The sequence below is a fragment of the Rhipicephalus microplus genome, chromosome 7 (genome assembly GCF_043290135.1).
Source record: "Rhipicephalus microplus isolate Deutch F79 chromosome 7, USDA_Rmic, whole genome shotgun sequence".
NCBI lineage: Eukaryota > Metazoa > Arthropoda > Arachnida > Ixodida > Ixodidae > Rhipicephalus > Rhipicephalus microplus.
Genome location: NC_134706.1, coordinates 88,365,700 through 88,376,108, shown reverse-complemented (window position 1 = coordinate 88,376,108; position 10,409 = coordinate 88,365,700).

The following is a 10,409-nucleotide window of genomic DNA, read 5'->3' as shown; positions in this document are numbered from 1 at the left end:
CTTGGCCCACTATTACGGTCCATTCGTCATTCTTGACCGCCTCAGCGACGTCACGTACGTAATCTCGAGCGTCACAAGCAATGGTCGCCGCTCTAGCAAAACACAACTGACACACGTTGCGCGCCTTAAACCGTGCCACCATCAACCATCTGAGTGACTCACCCAGAGAGCATCGTCTGCGAACCGGGAAGTGAAACGCGCTAGCGAAGATTTGACGGAGAGGAGGAAGAGACTCGACTGGCTCGCGAGCGACGCTGTTGATCCTTCGCTGAGCTACACCTCTGCATTACCCATCTTGCAAATAAACGCGTTCCATCATCACAATATTTTCGTATGCCTGAGCCCAATCTTTAGCAGTAATAGGCCTTCATTGACCCTGTATGTACACTTTCTTGATCAGAACATTGATTTTGTTGCTTCCCGCTTTGTGCCAACTGTGGAAGGCGGCTACGTATTCAGCGTGGCTGATTACAAATGCCTGCATAAAAAAGAAGATGCTGAAGAGATCACGATCCCGAGGTCGAAGAATGCAACTACTAATGTGTAGCGGGCCTCTCGGAAAAGAGCTAGCACTTTATAACTGCATTTTTACACTTTTACAGGCAAGACCTTAACAATTTTCGAGGTAACTATGCGCTGTGGCTCGGGCTGCCCATCACAAGTATCCCATTGAATTTCATTGTGCCGTCAAAAGCTGAGTGCGCGTGTCATTTACTTGATTACAGAACGAAATACACTGGCCTGGGCCAGCGTATTTTGAGATAAAGCAAATCGTAGTTTCTATTGTGTAAAAAGTGCTCCTTTATTTTTGTTCACCAACCCAACTTGTTATGCTTCTAATGAATCAGGTCGTGTGCTGCCGAACAACCACTTGTTCGTGTTGGCAGTTCTTGATAGTCAAAGTAGATAAGTGTCCGCACAGTACGCATGCTACGAATGCACGGACATTACGTATACACACATGAACATACATACACGCACCCTACACACGCGCGACCCTCTCAAGCGCGCTTGTGTGCATGTCTATGCACACATTCGAAATTTAAAATTTTCGGAGGGAATGATTACAGCCCCTTCATTTGATAATAGGTAGTGTTACGACTTGCTCAGAACACAAGCAGATGCGAAAAAATAACAGCATATCAAAGGAGTGCATGATGATGATTGAGGCAAAGCATCCGTCAGTTCATCTGCACTGCCACCCGGACCGTTCGTTCTTGTCTTCGTCCGCCCGTGCGTCCAACTGTGCGACAGTCCATCCGTCCGTCCGTCTGTTTGTGCGTCCATCCATCTGACTGTCCGTCCGCCGGCCCGCGCATCAATCTGTCTGTGTGTCCATCCATGCGTCCGTCCCTGCATTCGTTCGTCCATGTGTCCATTCATCTGTGTGCCTGGCAATCGGTGTGTCCATCCGTGCACCCATCACTGCGTTTGTCCATCCATCCATGCGCCCACCCATGCGTCCATTCATCTGTGCGTCCATCCGTCCGTCCATCTAGTGAACACTCCAAGTACACCATCTCGCTTCTTTTCATCATATGAAAGTACTGCCATCCAGCAGACTTTCCAATTTGACTAAACGAGAGGTGGCATTGCTAGACTAGAGGAGTGAAACGAGCGCACTCTCCTACGTCCTTCCTTTCATGTCTAGTTTCGACCCTTCGCTGCCTCTATAGTTCATAAAACTGCGAACCAAAACTCGACAAACCTTGCTAAAACCAAGGAGGTTACGCCCAGCGAGTTCAACGTGGCAACAATATAGTGCTCAAAGTGCGTCCTTCTAATACTAGTTTTTTAATAAGCTTAAAACTCAAGGACAGTTTTATTGCAGATTAAGTCACCGATACTCGTCTCCGTAGATCATTTATTCAGAAACAACTACCTTTCCATTTTTGACTAACGTGCGTGGGTTTCCTCCTCAATTCAAATACGGTTGTGGAGGGGACTACTACTAATACTTCTACTAAATACATCGCGGACGTACGACCCACAGATTACAGTGCTTCTCCCTTAAAATAAAATCAAGTACGCAACGCACTAAATTTCCAAAGGCGCTTGCTTATACAGATAAAACTATACTCAATGCTAATAAGGAAGCTTGAATAGTGATAAGAAAAGACACACGTTAAATAATTGTGTTTTCACCGAGGAGACTTAAGTCATCGTGAGCTAATTGATTCGAAGAAAGCTACCGTAGTGTCCGTCAACTTCATTTCAAGGCGCGTATTTCTGATTTACGCCGTTCTCCATCGCGCGTCGTCCACTTCTTTCGGGTACTATGTGACTAATTCTCAAGGTGCGCAATGAGGCAACAAGTCTCCTTTCATGGTTGACCCTGTTAGCTTCGTTTCCAGGCGTGGCGGCGAAGTGGCGAACACTTGATTGGAGTCGCTAATAGAGCCACTAAGAGCCACTTTCTTCAAGTGGAGATGCACTTACTTGGCCTCAAGACTGCCAGTTACACATATATTAGGCGGATTAGGGCTTCTTTTTTCCGGTGATCCACTTGCTGAATTCACTTGTCAAGGTTATGGGCGTTTTTTTTTGCACTTCCCCCTAACCTTAGCTACATTAAGAATAATCACGTTCCCCAATGGCACAGTGTTCGTTCACTCTTAGCGCGTTTCTTGATGACTGAGTAGTTGAGGGTCGAAAGTCATACATACGTTGGGGAAATCAACAAGTAATGTTAACCGTGCACTAACAAACACGCATTCAAGTGAATACAGACCACGCTGGAGTCAGTCATTGTCAAGATGCAACTAGGTGTTTTTGTTCTTATTTGCGTAGGTGATTGCTGTATTATGTTGAGGGGCTTTTTTCATGTACCCTTCGTAACTGACATTTTATATTGTACTGAAAATATTTTCGAGATCGGGGTATGGTAGGGTGCAAGGACCAAAATAAGATTTTAAATGCGAAGCATTTCTTAGTGAACTTCAGCGACTTTGCGCATATCTATCTATCTATCTATCTATCTATCTATCTATCTATCTATCTATCTATCTATCTATCTATCTATCTATCTATCTATCTATCTATCTATCTATCTATCTATCTATCTATCTATCTATCTATCTATCTATCTATCTATCTATCTATCTATCTATCTATCTATCTATCTATCTATCTATCTATCTATCTATCTATCTATCTATCTATCTATCTATCTATCTATCTATCTATCTACCTACCTACCTACCTACCTACCTACCTACCTACCTACCTACCTACCTACCTACCTACCTACCTACCTACCTACCTACCTACCTACCTACCTACCTATCTATCTATCTATCTATCTATCTATCTATCTATCTATCTATCTATCTATCTATCTATCTATCTATCTATCTATCTATCTATCTATCTATCTATCTATCTATCTATCTATCTATCTATCTATCTATCTATCTATCTATCTATCTATCTATCTATCTATCTATCTATCTATCTATCTATCTATCTATCTATCTATCTATCTATCTATCTATCTATCTATCTATCTAGGTAGATAGATAGATAGATAGATAGATAGATACATAGATAGATAGATAGATAGATAGATAGATAGATAGATAGACGGACGCACGAACAGACGCACGCACGGACGGGCGGATGGACGCATGGATGGTCACACAGACGGACGCATGGACGGACGGAAGCAAGAACGAATGGACGGACGAACGCTTCGGCCCACTCTCCATCATTCACTCAGTGTATATGCTGCCATTTTTTTCTCGTCCTAACGTAGTTTTTCAAGATCCAGCCTTCTTGGCGGCAAAAATAGCCACGTGCGAAAAAACAGCGCTTGTTTGTGTCTCTTCTTTTCGTCCCATGAGTTTGTGCACGGGTACTGCCCATAATGTATCACCAACTAGCCAAACTATTAGTCCTGCTTTGTCCATGCATGACGAAGGCATGTGACTGGTGCAAACATGATAATCATGAGATGTGTATCACGTGAGAACATGACCACATACCATCGTCTACGCGCCAATACATTTGGACATGACACGGTGCGCGTGCTCACTGGTGTTCATTTCGTCGCGTCACGCCGGCGTTGCGACGTTAGGTGCCGGTCCTGCCATCCTGCCAGCGCGTCCAGCGTCTCTTCATCACGAAAACAGGGAGACGCAGTGCTGTCTGGGTAAAGCATAGGCGCGAAATGCAGCATTCACATTTTGCGCCGGTGGCTGTCAGGCCGCGCCGACGGGCGCTGTTCCCGCCGGTCGTGCCTGGCGTCAGAATATAGAGTGCTCGCGTTTTGCTAACGTAGCGTCACTATTCCCAGCATGCGCGTGCGTCAACGCTACTTTGGAGTTTATTGAGCTTTTCATGATGTGCTCGCGGCCGTCTTGATAGCTCCACATATATCAAATTTGGTGTTGCGTGACATCAGTGAATGAGGAAATATATGACTGGTGCAAACATGGAAATGCTTACAAGCATGTCATTTAAGAAAATGACAACATACCACGGTCAAAGCGTGTTCGCGGCTGTTTTACTAGCTCCACATATACTAAATTTGGTATCACGTGATGTTGATAGATGACGAAGGTAAACGACACATCTAAACACGATAATCATGATACGTAAGTCATGTATGGCATCATGTACCTCCACCTCATAACATTGTGCTGATTTTAGAGTGACATATAAGCCTTCCTTATTCGTGCTTCGCATATCATCGATTGCCACTATACGTGGAATTCGATTTCATTACTACAAGTATTACACACTTTAAGGAGCAAAGCGCCATGCATTTGCGAGTGCATAAAAGTGCCCAAGCTCCTTAAAATTGGCGCCTAAGACCTCGCTTCCTAACGAACACTCAGTTTCTGTTCCGTTATTTTTACTACGTGTATTAATTTTAGGAGCTTGCTCCTAAAGCTCGCGCCCTGACCGGTGGCCAACGGCGTGTACATGAGTGTTGCCAGTCTACACTTCCTGCGTCGTCGCTCAAGGTTGCCGCTCCAGTTGCCTCTTCGGTAACTCAAACAATGCTTACTAGATGGCGCGTTGCCACCTATGTCTAAGCTCAGTTCGGACTGGCACGGTGGATGGACGTGTTTTTTGAGCGCTCCTAATTGACTGCGCGGATAAGTGGTTTTGCATGTTTTGAGGTTGCCTTTACAATTATAAGGCAGCAGTTAAAATCTTTCCAGCACTTATTACATTGTACGGATTTTCCAGGGGTATTTACTAGCATTTGCGTGTGTGTGTTTGTTTCTTTGTGTTTTTTTCTATTGCTACCCCGCGGGGGAGGTGCACGTATATTGGACACACAAATTTTTAAAGTAGAGCTTGGACATTCTCTTTTTCGTAGGGCAGGGATCGTGTTCTGTTATTATCGAGTGAGGCAAGTCATAGGGACAAACGGTGTCATGAAGACATGCTTAAAAAGGCTGTAAAGTGTTCCGGATGCGGAGTGAGTTTGAAAATGAACCCAAGTGCAGAAGCAAATGGAGAGAAGGCTGATACGAATTGTACGCAATGTGAGGTCGAGGAAGAAATGGAGAAAACGATGGTTGGCCAGAGTGAACTGCTGTTGAGAATCACCGAGCTAGAGACTGCGTTGGCGAAAAAGCAAGAAAAAACGAGGGCAATGGGAGAAAGGCTGAAGTGCCAAGGTGAACAAAGGAGCGGCCGACGGAGAGAACAGTAGGGCACCGGTAACCAGAACGGCGGAGAAGAAAGAGCTAGCAAGTTTGAAAAAAAAACAAAACATGCTCAGCCAGTTCAATAGTCGCAAGGCCCAGCTTCAGCGAAGTAGTGGTGGGGCTGGGAGGCGACAAAGCAGCCTTTGTCACAAGTGCAAGTAACCCCCAGGTGCAGGCTGCTCCAGCTGAAAAGTCACAGCATGTGATAATGGCTGGGGACTTGAATTTTAATCGATGCGCAGAAGCAATCACAGAGAGGGTAAGAGGTGACAAGAGGGTTGCAATAGGGGCGTTACCAGGACGCAAGCTGGAAGCAGTCATGAGGCAAGCGAGTGCAAAACTCAAAGCTACAGCTGATAAACGAAACCTGGTGATAATTCATGGCTAAAAGAGAAAATGGCAGGGCAAATGACATTCCTTGGTTTGGTGTATTTGTGGACGGGAGCAAAGGCCAGAGAGGAAAACTAGGCAATGGTAGAGTGTATATCAAAGGAAATTGAGGAGTTAGGAGGAGAGTGCGAGATAATTATACTAGAAGATATGAATGCGCACATAAAGGATATAGATGGGTATACCGACCCAACAGGCTAAATGATCATGGATATGTGTGAAAGACATGATTTGATCATTCGCAACAGTACCGAGATGTGTGAACGGCAAATAACATGGGAGGTAGGAAGGCTGCAATCGACGATCGATTCCGCACTAATGTCACATAGGATGTAAGATAAACTCAAGGGAATGTACATAGATGAAGGTAGCTCTAGAAGTCTGGGTAGTGATAAAAAACGTATCAAGGTACGTTTTGGAACAGCAGTGAAAGTGGGAAGGAGACAAGATGACCACCTATAGGAAAATGTTTATTCAGAAAGAAATAGAAATAGCTACTAAAGAAATTGAAAAAGTAATCACTGAGGATAATAAAACAGTGCGGACATGCATGAATCTAATTTGACTGTTTGAGCTAGAGCTCACTAAGGCACGTGACAAGTCACCCCGGAAAAGAAGACACAAATCCAAGAGTTGGTGGGATGAGGAAGTTAAGAGAGCCATAGCAAAACGTCAGGAAGCCTCTAGGGAACACAGGCATGCTAAACAGTGGGGTGAACCGACATATGATGTAGAACGAAAATGGGAAACCTTCCTAAGCTGTAGAATGGATGCATCCCTTCTGATCTATGAAAAGATTTGAAGAAAGGGAGCTCAGTGGCTAGTAGAAGCACATAAAAAAGATAGAAAGGCCGCTGCGAAATTTTGGAACCATCTAAACTCCCTAAGAAATGAGACGAGCCTAGAGCAGAGGTTTATAACTACAGCTCAAGGTGCTAGGCTAGAAGGGGACGAAGCTATTGAATAGATAAGAACAAGGGTGGCAGAAAAAATTCAACAAAGAAGTGCTTTTTGCGCCACAATAGACAAGGATGAATCAAGTGGCGCAACGGCTTCATTTTCACAACGAGAGGGGGAAAGGGCTGAGAAGAGGGTTCCTAGTAGTACATCAACAGGACCAGATGGCATTCCAATCTTGCAGATAAAGACATTAGATCCGAAGTCTAAGCAGGCTTTGGGAGAGGCAGTAGGCGAAATATAATCGATGGTGAAGTCTCCGATGAATGGGAACTTAGCAGGATGAGTATAACCTATAAAGGAAAAGGAGACAAAGCTGACATAAACAACTACCGTCCTTTAACAGTGACATCAGTGGTCTACTGGCTGGTGATGCAGATTATAAGGAAAGACTGCAGGCATGGATAGAGGATGAGGGGGTGCTGTGGGAACTGCAGAATGGGTTTTGAAAACACAGGAGGTTGGAAGACAATCTGTTCTCACTGACGCAGTGCATCGAAATAGTCGAAAAGGAACGCAGGCCCTCTTTGGCTAGCATTTTTGGATATCAAGGAAGCGTACGATAGCGTGGTTCAAAAGGACATGTGAGGAATACTGGACACACTAGGTGTGGAAGATGCAGTCACTAATCTTTTAAAGGATATCTATAAAGATAACAAGGTAGTTATAATGTGAAGAAAACAGGTATCCAAGCCCGCAGAAGTAAAACAGGGGCTTAGACAGGGGTGCTCTTGTCACCCTTGTTAATAATGAATTGCCCTACAAGGGTTAGAGTCCAAATTATAGGGAAATGGACTTCCCTTCAGCCTCTCTTTCGTCAAACAAGGAAAGCCCAGTGAACAGGCACTACCAGCATTGATGTATGCAGATATAGTGCTAATGATCGAGAACAAGGAAGATTTGCAGAGATTGATGGACATCTGTGTTAATGCAAGAGATAGGTTAGATTTCAGATTCAGTAAGAAAAAGTCAGCAGTCATGATTTTCAATGTAATTAAGCTATTGAGCTTAGAATACAGGTGGTCACGCTAGAGATAACAGATAAATTCAAATATCTGGGCGCATGGATAAGCAATGGGACCGAGTACCTAAGGGAACATGAAGTATACGTGATGACATAGGTAACAGGGATGCAGCAGGGATGAAAAATAGGGCACTGTTGAATTACTATAGGTATGATGTGGTGAGAAGAATATGGGAAGGGTTCCTAATATGATGTTAAGCAATGCGGTCTTGTGCATGAGATAAGAAGTTCAAGCAAGATTAGAAATTAAACAACGTGGAATAGGTCCACGTCATTGAGTCCTCAACCTCACTATTTAAAGAAAAGAAAAAGATGAATCTAGTTTTTTGTTTACTAAGTATTACGGCTTGGGGGCGTTAGCCATCACCCAATCTAAAGGGTACAGTCATATCAATCCATCCATTCATTCATCCATTTATCCATCCGCTGGTTTTCGATGGCCTGCGTGCGCACCTCCTTAGGGCTACGTCCATTTTGTTCTCGTCGATTCACAAAAGCCGCAGCAACCGACAAGTTCCTGCTATGAGTGTAACTTAAAGGAATGCGTTGCAGGGCTAGTTGGTTCATTATACTAAAACGTAGAAGTGCAAATTAGAAAGATGTGATGGAACACTGCCCTACCTTTTTGAGTTCATTCCTGTCTTGGTCGATTTAGCGTTTGCAAGTTTTAAGATGAATGTTACGGAGGGGAAACAATATTCTTCCAAGCTCCCTCACCTGCCTGCTTTTGTGCCTTCACCCAAAGCGTCGGTTTTCGATGGCCCGCGCGCTCGCCTCCTTGTGACTACGCGTCCATTCTCGTCGCTTCGTAGGCAAGCCAGCACATGACAAGTTTCTACGATGAACGTTACCCAAAAGAATGCTTTGCAGGGCTACTTGGTGCATAATCCTTAATATTGGAAGTGCAAAGTAGAAAGATAGGATAGGTCCCTGTCCTATCTTTGTGTGTGCCTTCCTGTCATCGTCGATTTGGCGTTTGCCAGTTTTAACATTAGTTTTACGCACGGGTACCGACATCGTTCCAAGCCCCCTCACCTGTGTGCTCTTGCGCCTCCACCCAAAGTGCCCTCACCTACTCACAACTACGTTAGGCTTTTGACTCGCGGGCCCCGCCGCGGTGGTCTATTGGCTAAGGCACTCGGCTGCTGACCCGCAGGTCGCGGAATTAAATCCCGGCTGCGACGGCTGCATTTCCGAAGGAGGTGGAAATGCTGCAGGCCCGTGTGCTGAGATTCGGGTGCACGTTAAAGACCCCAGGTGGTCTAAATTCCCAGAGCCCTGCACTAAGGCATCTCTTATTATCATACGGTGGTTTTGGAACGTTAAATCCCACATATCAATCAAACAATTTGAGTCGCGGTAATGGCCAGTATGGCATAAAGGAACAGGTGAGTAATCTTCCAATGGCATCCGCGCAACGTATTCGACAACGCAGCTTTTGACGTACACATCGTGCACCGGCTGGTTAACAAGCATCCTCCAGACATGGCCTCACCAAGAAACGTCCCTCGTGCACCACCAAGCAAGCTCATCTAACATCCTCCACGTTGTGGATGTGGTGGTACGGTACGGTGATTTTTATATAAGGATCCGGAGGAGTGCCACTTCTTAGGGTGACACCGCGGAGATCTTTCAACGTGGGGGCACTTAGACCTAGCCTAACCACCGCATCGCACTTTCTCTGGGCAGACGAAAGTTGATACTAATATTACGAGTTCTTGAAGGCTGAGTTATATTTTTGCTCTGTCAGGTCCCCATTCACACGTAACGAGAAGCGCCGCCAAAGCACATTTTCCCTCGCAGCGAGGGCACTGCGAGCTGTAGTCATTTGGAAATAGACAGTGCAAGAAAGAGAGATTCAGATAAGAAATACTTTGAAGCATTCTAAAAGGCGTTTTTCTAAATAAATGGGGGGGGGGATAGAAGAATTGCGTATTGTTGAGGAGTTTTTTGTATTTAGGTTAACTATAGGCAGATTTAAATATACGCGTTGTTAGTTGAGTGTTACTTACGCGGTGTTCACTGAACTGGGATGTGACAGCATTGTTGATTAGGTGCAGGACGAGCTCCACAGGCATACGGTTGACTGGCGTCATACGCAACTGTTGCATATGCCCGTGTGAAACGAAAAAGTTGCTTGACAGGGCTGGGACGAGAACGTGAATGGGGAGACTTGCCTGAGGCTGTACCGCAAGATGCTGCGGCTTCAACAGCTCTATCGCGCATCAAAAAACTTTTCTTTCCAAATAAAAGTGCTTCTCGAATTCATTGAACGTGAAAGTGTCTCGGAACTCTCGAACCATGCTTTGCGACAAGGCTTCTACTTCCGTGCGGATAGTTAGTGCGGGAGCGTGGGAGTGAAAGGTGTCGTCTAT